This window comes from Rattus norvegicus, chromosome 15, assembly GCF_021556685.1.
Source record: "Rattus norvegicus strain SHRSP/BbbUtx chromosome 15, alternate assembly SHRSP_T2T, whole genome shotgun sequence".
NCBI classification, from domain to species: Eukaryota; Metazoa; Chordata; class Mammalia; order Rodentia; family Muridae; genus Rattus; species Rattus norvegicus.
The window spans coordinates 5,054,174-5,064,152 of record NC_141548.1 but is presented as its reverse complement, the minus strand read 5'-3'; the positions used below and the strand labels follow the sequence as shown (position 1 = coordinate 5,064,152).

Below are 9,979 nucleotides of genomic sequence, written 5' to 3'. Positions count from 1 at the left end.
GTAGTGAAACTGCATGAGCCAACTGGGCATCGAAAAGGACAAAGCAATTTGCAAAGGACCTACGTGGCGATGTTTTACACTCTTACAGCTATGAGGTTAGGTGGAATTTTAACATGGATTCCTCACAACTAGGTCAAGAATGTAGAAGCCACAGATGACAATGCCAAATAGACTCCCTCCAGAACTTCTGGACCTATTAAAGTTTAGCTTTCACCTGACCTCAAGCCCTTCCACTCCCTGCCCAACCTCCTGGATCTTACGTTTGGCATGAATACAGGATCATGGTCCAAACTCTAACACCCTCAGGCCTGGCCCTGGGAACTCAGGAAGGTGGACACTAGAGAAGTGACGTCTAATGGAACTGCAGAGGACCAATCTCCGTCCACGTTGTCCTTTGCTCACTGATATCTGGTTATTTTTTGGAGAAAGGATCCGGAAGTTTATCATCTGAAGTAGGTGCACAACATTTAAAGGTGTATATTCACTGTGTAACTGGATTAACTATGTTACCAAGATCATTGCAACAGAGGGATGCAAAACAGAGACTTTGTGAGTACACATCCATGAATATATAAAAAGAAAGACACCTTGGAAGGAATGCACAATAAGAAAATGAAATCCAATATCCAATAAATTAAAGGTCTGGAGGGAAATACTGACTTTTGGGAAACAGGAAAACCTAGGAAATTGGAATGTATGTCACAGAACTGGATCTGGGAATAAAATTATTATCCAGAAGAATCTTCCACCCCATGTCCCTTGATCTTTCTCCCCATGCCAGGTCCCTGACGCAATCTGCCCTTTCAGAGCATGTAACTACTAATGGAGCAAAGAGAAATCTCTAGCTTTAGAGGGAGGAGACATGGAAAGGGTTCCATTGTGTCACTGGAGAGCCTCCTGGAGATGGCACCTCAGAATCTGGTCACCATAAGGAAAGCTGGTTAGCAGGAGGCCCTGGCAGTTCCCAGTGACGTCGTCAGTAGACCCTTCCCTGAACAATCTCTTGTATCCAGGAGAGCCCTAGCATCTTCTGTGATGCCACAAGTGTTGTGGTGGCACCAACTGCCTGTGGGATGTTCCTTCGGTGTCTCTATGGTTCACTAATTGACCTGTTGTCCAGGCTAAGCAGCCGTTTGTGAGAAAGAACAAAGAGCATGAAGAGATGAGAGTTGGGGAGAAGGAAGCTGCCCTCCTGTCTTGTTGTAAAAAAGGAAGAAATAAATGGTCCTTGGGAAAGCTCAGTGAGCTCTGGGCAATGGGTGAGGAGGTTCCTTGAGGAGAGAGCCTTGAGCTGAGGCTTCCAGGTATGGAAATCTGGAGCCGGGAGCTTATAAGAAGCAGCTGGACTTCCTGCTTGTTATGGTTCCTGGAACTCAGAGCCTTTACATCATTAATTTCTCTATTTCAGAAGCCAGTAGTTGGGAAGGGCACCACTGTTTTCCTGAGAGCTCATGGCTTTTACTCCTTTTATCTAGAAGACAAAGGTCCTTAGGAAGAAGGGAGAGACTAGTGTGGTATCCTCGGCTCAGAGCTGACTCTTCCCCCTTTGGATTGGTTCAGTTTGTGTCTGACACTAATATCTGGGAGAGAGAAGAACTTCTAGATGAGACCTCATCATCTCAGGCTTTCCACTAGAGTTATTCTGACTACCATTCCCTGATAGTGGTCCCCTTAGATTTCTGAGTCAACACGTGTGAGTGTCATGCAGTTTTCTAGTGCAGTGAAGAACTGTTAGTCAGTGAACCAGAACCGGGACTGGCTCCTTCCTGACTTCTCTAGGTGTCCTGAGCAGTAAGTGGGTGTACTAAACGATCATGTTCTACCAATACAAGGCATCTATATCTACAGTCCTGGGATCTAGAGAGATCTATCCATGATTCTGGGCATCTCCATAGCAACTGAGTGCTGATGGAGTTTTCATCCTGGCTTCTATACCTCAGACTAGGGTGTTCTGAAGCCAAGTTCCATCCTGTGCAGCTGTGAATAGGCCTGAGGAGGCTGTCTCCTTGGTTTTCTGAAGTATTACTAAGGGAGCCAGAGTAAATCAGCACCCACTGCTCAACAGAGCTCTGGGAATGTTGACATCCTCAGCTTCAGCTACATATTCAGCTAGGTCAAAAGATCACCTATCAGGTCCGTTCTTAAATACCCTTCAGGGTGCTAGGGGTGGACTATAATGAAGTAGTATGCAGGAGAGGTGCTTGCCCTCAGGTGCTATATAGCAGTGTGTGTGGGAAACACCTGAACAGGTGTTTACAGATCAGAGAGATGAGCTGCAATCTCATTCAATAGACTGTGTGCATTCCTGGGGTTTGGCTTTGACCATGCAGGTCTGTTGTCTCATACTTCATTGTTCATGTGGCCAAGTTGTGGGAAAGCACCACTCACAATTGTTTCCTATCCTCCGTCCTAGGGTCTTAGATTTTAGCACAACACTTCACATCTTACCTTCTAGATCCACTGTCCTAACTTTACTTCAACATGCGCGTCTCTATTATCCTTGCACCGTGTGTGTGTGTGTGTGTGTGTGTGTGTGTGTGTGTGTGTATACAGTTAGTTTGCATACAACTTTAGGGAAACCTTGCCACTGAAATCCTCTAGGAGTCTATGTAAGTAATCTGTAAACTGTGGATGGGGCAAAATCCAAATGCTCTCCCGAAACATGGCCTTCTAGAAAGAGTAGCATAAACTGCAATAAAAGGATACACTTGAAAGTAAAACTTGGAGGAAATGCCCTGGCTTATCTACATTGTCACTGTGAACTGTGACATTGCTCTCTTGGCTTCTGTGGCCAGACATGAGGGCTCTGAAGCTATGCTGCCTCCTGTGAACTGTGAATGAGCTTGTGTCACACGAAGCATGTGAATGGAGTGAGAAGACAGTAGGAGGACATTGTGACACTGCCCTCCCAATGGAGACATGGAAGTGTTGACAATCACAGTGGGTGAGTCTCAAGCTGCACTTTGAGACCCAGCCAGGCTACGTTTCACCTGTCAGCTCACTTCCTGCACATCCACCACAGGCCAAGGGCAGGCTCAGATGAAGCTCTGTTGAAGACAGGTGCTGTCCCTTGTGAGCTGCATCCCAGGGTATGCGGAAGACCATTCACCCTCCTGTGATGTGGGACATCAGAGTAGTAAGAGGCAGACAGAGGGGACAGTTGTGTGTTTTCTTGGCTACCATAACTACATCTTCCAGGCTAAGGATTTGCTCATGGGAGTCTGCTGTCTCACATGTGTAAAGGCCAAGCTGTCTGAAGTCTCAGTAACACAACTGGCTCCAGGCTGCTTTCTCAGTCACTGGGATTTACACGCAGTCCTTCATACCTTGTCTTCTAGATCCACAAATTCTTGTCTGGCTTCATATGGACAAGGCACTTTATATGTCTTCTTACTAATAGTATGCTTTATAAGTGTGCTTATCCAGGGTGTTTTGTTATATATTTTAAGACTATTTTGAGTAGAATATTTCCCTGATTTCTTTCCCATAGTTGGTTTTTGGTATACAGGAAAGGTAATGAGTTTTGTGTGTTATTTTGCATTCTACTACTTTAATGAATGTATTTTCAGCTTTAAGAAACTTAATTTTTTAGAGACAAGTTGTCTCTATTTAGGATCACCTCTAACTAATTCATATTTGTCTTTGCATTTTAAGTATTTCAATCCACATTATTTCATTTTATATTTTCAGATGATTATGAGGGGAATTTTTCCCAGATTTTCTCATGGTATGATTTGGATTGGCATAAAGGAAGGCTAAGAAATTTTGTGTGTTCCCATTGTATTGTGCTTTTATGAATGTATTTATCAGTCTTAAGAGATGGTGATATTGGGGTTGGGGATTTAGCTCCGCGGTAGAGCGCTTGCCTAGCAAGCCCAAGGCCCTGGGTTCGGTCCCCAGCTCCGAAAAAAAAGAAAAGGAAAAAAAAAGAGAGATGGTGATACATTTTTAGTTTTAAAAATAGTATCACGTCATCTGCAAATGAAAAGATTTTGACTTCTTCATTTTTCATTTGGGTTACCCAAGTTCACCACCCACCACTGATGCTTATTGTTATTTATCCCACTTTTCCTCTGGGTTTCTCTCTTGTCTCTTTTCATTGTTGCTACTCCCCCCACCCCTTGTCCATCCTTCCCTGCCTCTACCTAGGTCCTTCCATCCTTCTGCCTCCCATGATTATGTTCTTCCCCTTCTAAGTGGGTTCAAGCATCCACAATTTGGCCTTCTGACATGTTACCCTTCGTGTGATCAATGAATTGTATAGTGGGTCTTCTGTACTTTTGGGCTAACATCCATTTGTCACTAAATACATCCCATGTTATGTCTTTTTCGATCTCTGTTACTTCACTATTTTCCAGTTCCATCCTTTTGCCTATAAAGTTCCTGGTGTATTCATCTTTGATACCCGAGTACTGTTCCTCTGTTTGAATAGAGCGCACTTTCTATATTCATTCCTCAGTTGAGTTGAGGTCTATCGTGGTTGTTTCCAGCATTTGACTAATATGAGTAAGGCTGCTATGAACATATTCATCCACACATCCTTGTCATTTGTGGATCATGTTTGAGTATATGCGCTGAAGTGGGTGGTAAAGCTGGGTCTTCAGGTATTTGCAATGTTTCCTGATCCTCCACATTGATATCCAGAGTTGATATTGATATACAGCCAGTAATCGCACCAGCTATGGAGGAGTGTTCCAGTTTCTCTACATCCTAGCCCACTCTGCTGCTGCCTCAGTTTTCTATCTTAGCCATTCTGATTGGTGTAATGAAGAATCTCAGGTTCGTTTGATTTACCTTTTTCTGATAACTAAGGATGTTGAACATTTCTTGATGAGTTTCTCAGGCATTGAGATACCTCAGTTGAGAATTCTTGGTTTAGCTCTCTATCCCAGTTTAAAAGTCGGGTTATTTGTTTGTCTGGGAGTTTACCTTTTTGAGTATTTTGTTTATTTTTAATTTTGGCACACTCTCACATGTAGGGTTGGTAAAACTCTTCTCCGAATCTGTAGCTTGCTGTTTTACCTATTGGCAGTGTCCTTTGCTTTAAAGAAAGTTTTCAGAATGTTGAGATTTCATACATTTACTGTTGATCTTAGAGCCTGACCCTTTGGTATTGTGTTCTGAAAACTTTATCCTGTGCAAATGTGTTCTAGGCCCTTTGTGACACTTTCCCTTCTATTAGCTTCTGCATGTTTGGTTTTATGTGGATTTCCTTGATTCACTTGGACTTGAACTGTGTAGAAAGAGATAGAAATGGATCAATTGGCACTCAACTACATGCAGACCACCAGTTAGGGTAGCATCATTTCTTAAAATGCTTTCTGTTATGTTCAAAATCCTCAGTCATCAGGGAAATGCAAATCAAAACAACCCTGAGTATCTACCTCACACCAGTAAGAAAGGCTAAGACCAAAAACTCAGGTGTCAGCAGATGCTGGCGAGAATGCAGAGAAAGAGGAACACTCCTCCACTGTTGGTAGGATTGCAAACTGGACAACCTCTCTGGAAGTCAGTCTGGAGTTTCTTCAAAAATTGAACATTGCACTGCCTGAGCACCCAGCTATACCTCTCCTGGGCAATACCCAAAAGATGCTCCAACATACAGCAAAAACACATGCTCCACTATGTTCATAGCAGCCGTATTCATAACAGCCAGAAGCTGGGAAAAACCCAGATGCCCTTCAACAGAGGAATGGATACAGAAAATGGGGTACATCTACACAGTGGAGTAGTACTCAGCTATTAGGAACAATGACTTCATGAAAATCTTACAGCAATGGAAGGAACCAGAAAATATGATCCTGAATGAGGTAACCTAATGACAAGAAAACCCACATTGTATGCACTCAGTGATAAGTGGACATTAGCCGCAAATCTCAGATTACCCAAGATGCAATCCACAGACCACATGAAGCTCAAGAAGGATGACCAAAGTGTGGAAGCTTCAGTCCTTCTCAGAAGGGGGAACAAATATACTCACAGGAGGAAGTGTGGAGATGAAGTCTGGAGCAGAGACTGGAGGAAAGGCTACCCAGGGACTGCCCTAACTGGGGATCCAGTCTATATACATCCACCAAACCTCAGACAATATTGGTGATGCCAAGAAGTGCGAGCTGACAGGAGCCTGATATAGCTGTCTTCTGAAAGGCACTGCCAGAGCATGACAAATACAGAGGCGGATGTTTGAAGTCACCCATTGAACTGAGAACAATGGAGAAGGCAGAGAAAGGATTGAAGGAGCTGAAGGGGTTTGCAACCCCATAACAACAATAATACCAACCAACTACAGCTCCAAGAGACTAAACCACCATTCAAATGGTACACATGGACAGACCCAGGGCTCCAGCAGCATGTGTAGAAAAGGATTGGCTTGTTGGGCATCAATGAGAGAAGAAGCCCTTGGTCCTGCGAGGCTCTATGCCCCAGTATAGGAGAATGTCAGGGCAGGGTGGCAGGAAGTGTTGGGTGGGGGGGAGAACACCCTCAGAGAAACAGGGTGAGGGGGATGGGGTAGGGGGATATGGGTGTGAAACAGAGAAAGGCTATAACATCTGAATGTAACTAAAAACAAATAAAGAATGAAAAAAATTAAAAGGCATAACAAATGCAAAAGATTGGGGTGCCATTCCATAGTCGTGATGTGTTTCTTCTGTGAGAGCATACTGGTTAACTCCTTCTCTATGAATGTATTCTTATTTGAAAGTAAATAATGGGATCATCTGTGGAGTGGTTAGTAAGAATAAAAGCATCGCCTAACATGAATAGGTCCCTCCAGAGCATATGCTTAATATTCTAGGTATAGAGCAATTAGCTGTGGAGGGGGAATTAAAAACAAAAACCAAACAAAAAACAATAACATCAACGATTAACATAAATTTTGAATCCTGGGATTAATGCGTGTGCTGACTTTGATCAGCTTTGTGGATGCTTCTAATAAACACACACGTCCTATCACAGTTCTAGCAGTCGCCAGCAGAGGGAGCTGTGAGGTAGTGTGTGCTTCTTCCTTTCCAAGACACCCCATGGCCTCAGGCCTGCATCCAGTGAGCTGGAACTAAGAGCAGCCTGGTTGAAACTCCTGCTGCCATGGCAGATTCGCAGGAACATTTTCCTTTGCCCACAAAGAGCCTGTGTGGAGGAGGCCTCTTGGCGGCTCCTCAAGGACTCTGCATGTCCTATTCTTCAGGGAGAAGCCCAGATAGGTCTTTGAGAAAGGTCAGTGAGTTGTTGGGGAAGTCTCTGATTGTGTGGCCGAGGGCCTGGAATGGCTGAGAGAATGGCTGCTTCCCTGAGGGCAAAGGATAGACCTCCTAGGGCTCTGACCTCCTACTTTATATTTTCACCTGATGGCTTATTATTCATATTTTCTTAATGGGATACGACTATGGTCTTGATGAGCATCTTGTCTCTCTGATTCTCATTCAGTTCTTTGTTGTCACAGACTTTTTGAGCTTACTCCAGCCCCTGGGACTTATTCATACCTCCAAAATTCTCTGACTTTTGGGATTTCTAATATTTGTGGCAAACTGAGTGACAAAAGCAATGAATAGCCTGGTGTTCAGTGCATATGGATCTGTGGGTGTATAGATACCATAAGCCTCTAGGATACACTCTAGGAAAGCAGCAGTGTGCTCTTAGGTCCCCTGTGTGACCTCACTTAACTTTGCCAATTTGTGGGCTTCTATTCTGCTGCTCTCAGAAATGGAAACTCCTGGAATAGATGTATAGTGTCCCATTACCTTTGTCATTCTTAGGATATTAGTGGGAGTAAGTTTGATTGAAATATACTCTCAAGAACATTATCCAAATCAGTGCTTCTTGTGTGCTGTCTATATGAAGTACCAAGTTCACAGACAGATCTGCATGAACTTCCCAAAGCCAGCAAATTGGAGCATGAAGAAAGCCCAAGGCATCCATTACCAGCATCCTCAGCACCTGCCCCAGGACAGGGTAAATTGGCTTTGGTGGAAGAAGGGATCTACTGTGATAGCTGGCCCTCATACACCCAGAGAAGAATATACTAGGAGAGTTGGGGAAGGATTGTGGGAGAGAGTAACCGGGTGTCAGGGGGCAGTGAGCAGCTTGCAATGTGAATAAGTAAAATATGTATAAATAAAAAATAAAATAAAGTTCTTTAACAAAATGGGACACAGTGTAATGTTGTAGTAACTCTACTATGTTTACACTAGCTAACACTTTAACAACTAGAGTGACTAGACATGATAAAGTAGGATGCCTCTGTCACTTACAAATACTATTTACACAGCAAAGATAAATGCACGACTTGCAGCCCAAAGATCGATTGTTTCCAGCACATCTATGTGACTCTCCTTCCCTTTATCAGGACTCTGGAGGCCTCTGTTCATCCAGGTCTCACAGATCATCCAAAAGGCAGTCCCTTACCAGCTCTGGTCAAGTGCCCTTATGCTCTTGGTAGACCTCTGCTCAGGCTGCAGAGGCACTGAAGGGCAGCCTTTTCCATGCGTGGGAAGCCATTATTTCAGCCTTTCCAGACTCTCTGCTACTCAACTGGAGACTTCTGCAGAGGCCTGTCAATCTCAAAACCAGAAGCTTGGGTAATCCAAAACCCTAGGATGCCATCCTGCACTCATGATGTGTTGATTACCTGAGACCATACACGTTAACTCTCTTCTTCATGCCTGTTTTCCTTCTTTGAAAGTAAATAATGTGATCATGTGTGGTGTGGGTGGTATGAGCAAAATCTTTACCATGAAGAATAGGGCCATGAAGAGTGTGGACTTAACATTCTAGGTACAGAGCAAATAGAGGGAATTACCAAAGAAAACAACAGGAATTCTAACAACAATTGCAAAAGAAAGAAGAGAAAAAAGAAAAAAAACTTTATGGGTGCTGGGATTAAAGGCATGTATCAACTCTGACCAGCATTGTAGGTATTTCCAATAAAATATTAAAAAACAAAAAAACCCGATTATTCTTTTAGCAAGTGCAGCAGAGAAGACTGTGAGAGATCATGTGCTGCTACCACCATGCTATGATTCTGTAGCAACAACTTCCTTGGTGATAGGAGCCTGTATGCAGCAGGCCCCTTGGTGGGCCTGTCATCTCAAAAAAAGATGCTTCAGTCATCCAAAAGATTGGACTCCAGTATACTTCAGGCCAGGAAAGAAGCCAGCCACCAAGAGTGAAAGAACAAAGGAAAAATTACATTGGAAAAATATGTGCCTTATTTGGAAGAAATGACCCTAAACTTCTGAAGCATCCATCATCTCCACACCTCTGTTTTGAGCTTTGTATAGCCATGTTGTCCAACTCCAGGTGGGAGTCAGAGGCAAAGCCCTTCCCAGAGAAGACAGACGTGTTTTTGACTCTTACGTCTGTGAGGTTAGGAGGCGTCATAGCACAGATTGAGCTAACCTAGGAGAAGAACACAGAAGCCACAGATGACAATGCCAAATGGACTTTCCCCTGAACTTATGGACCCACTAAAATTGAGGTTTAACCTGACCTCAGGCCCTTTGACTCCCTGCCCATCCTGCTGATTCTTATGTTTGCTAGGAGTAAAGTATCAAGGGGCAACCCCCAATATCCTCATGCCTGGACTTGGAAATTAAGGAAGACAGATATTGGAGAAGTGATGGCTGTCGGGCTACAATGTAGGAACACGCAGTCCAGGTTGACCTTTACTCACTGATGACCAATTTAATTGTCTGGCGATATTTGAGAAAGGGATGATGACCTACTTAATATGTAAAAGAAGGTATAGAAATTTATGATTTTATATTTACCCTGTAGTTGATCCCCTATATTCCAAAGAGAAGGGAGTTTTTATTGAAAAAAGTAGGATTATTAACATTGACTTTGTGAAATACATGGACGTGTATGTGGAAATAGTACTGGCTATCAAGGAATGCACAATAAGCTAATATTATCCAGGTTTTATAAAATTAAAATTATAGGAGAAATATATTGGCCTCTAGGAAACAGGAAAACTTTGGGA

The 9,979-nt window shown here is 43.3% G+C and overlaps 1 protein-coding gene across 1 annotated transcript in view; it reads left to right on the top strand.

Moving 5' to 3' along the window:
• LOC148000684 (disks large homolog 5-like) overlaps positions 1-9,979 on the top strand; it is a 132,931-nt gene that overhangs the window by 91,100 nt on the left and 31,852 nt on the right. The window lies entirely within an intron of this gene.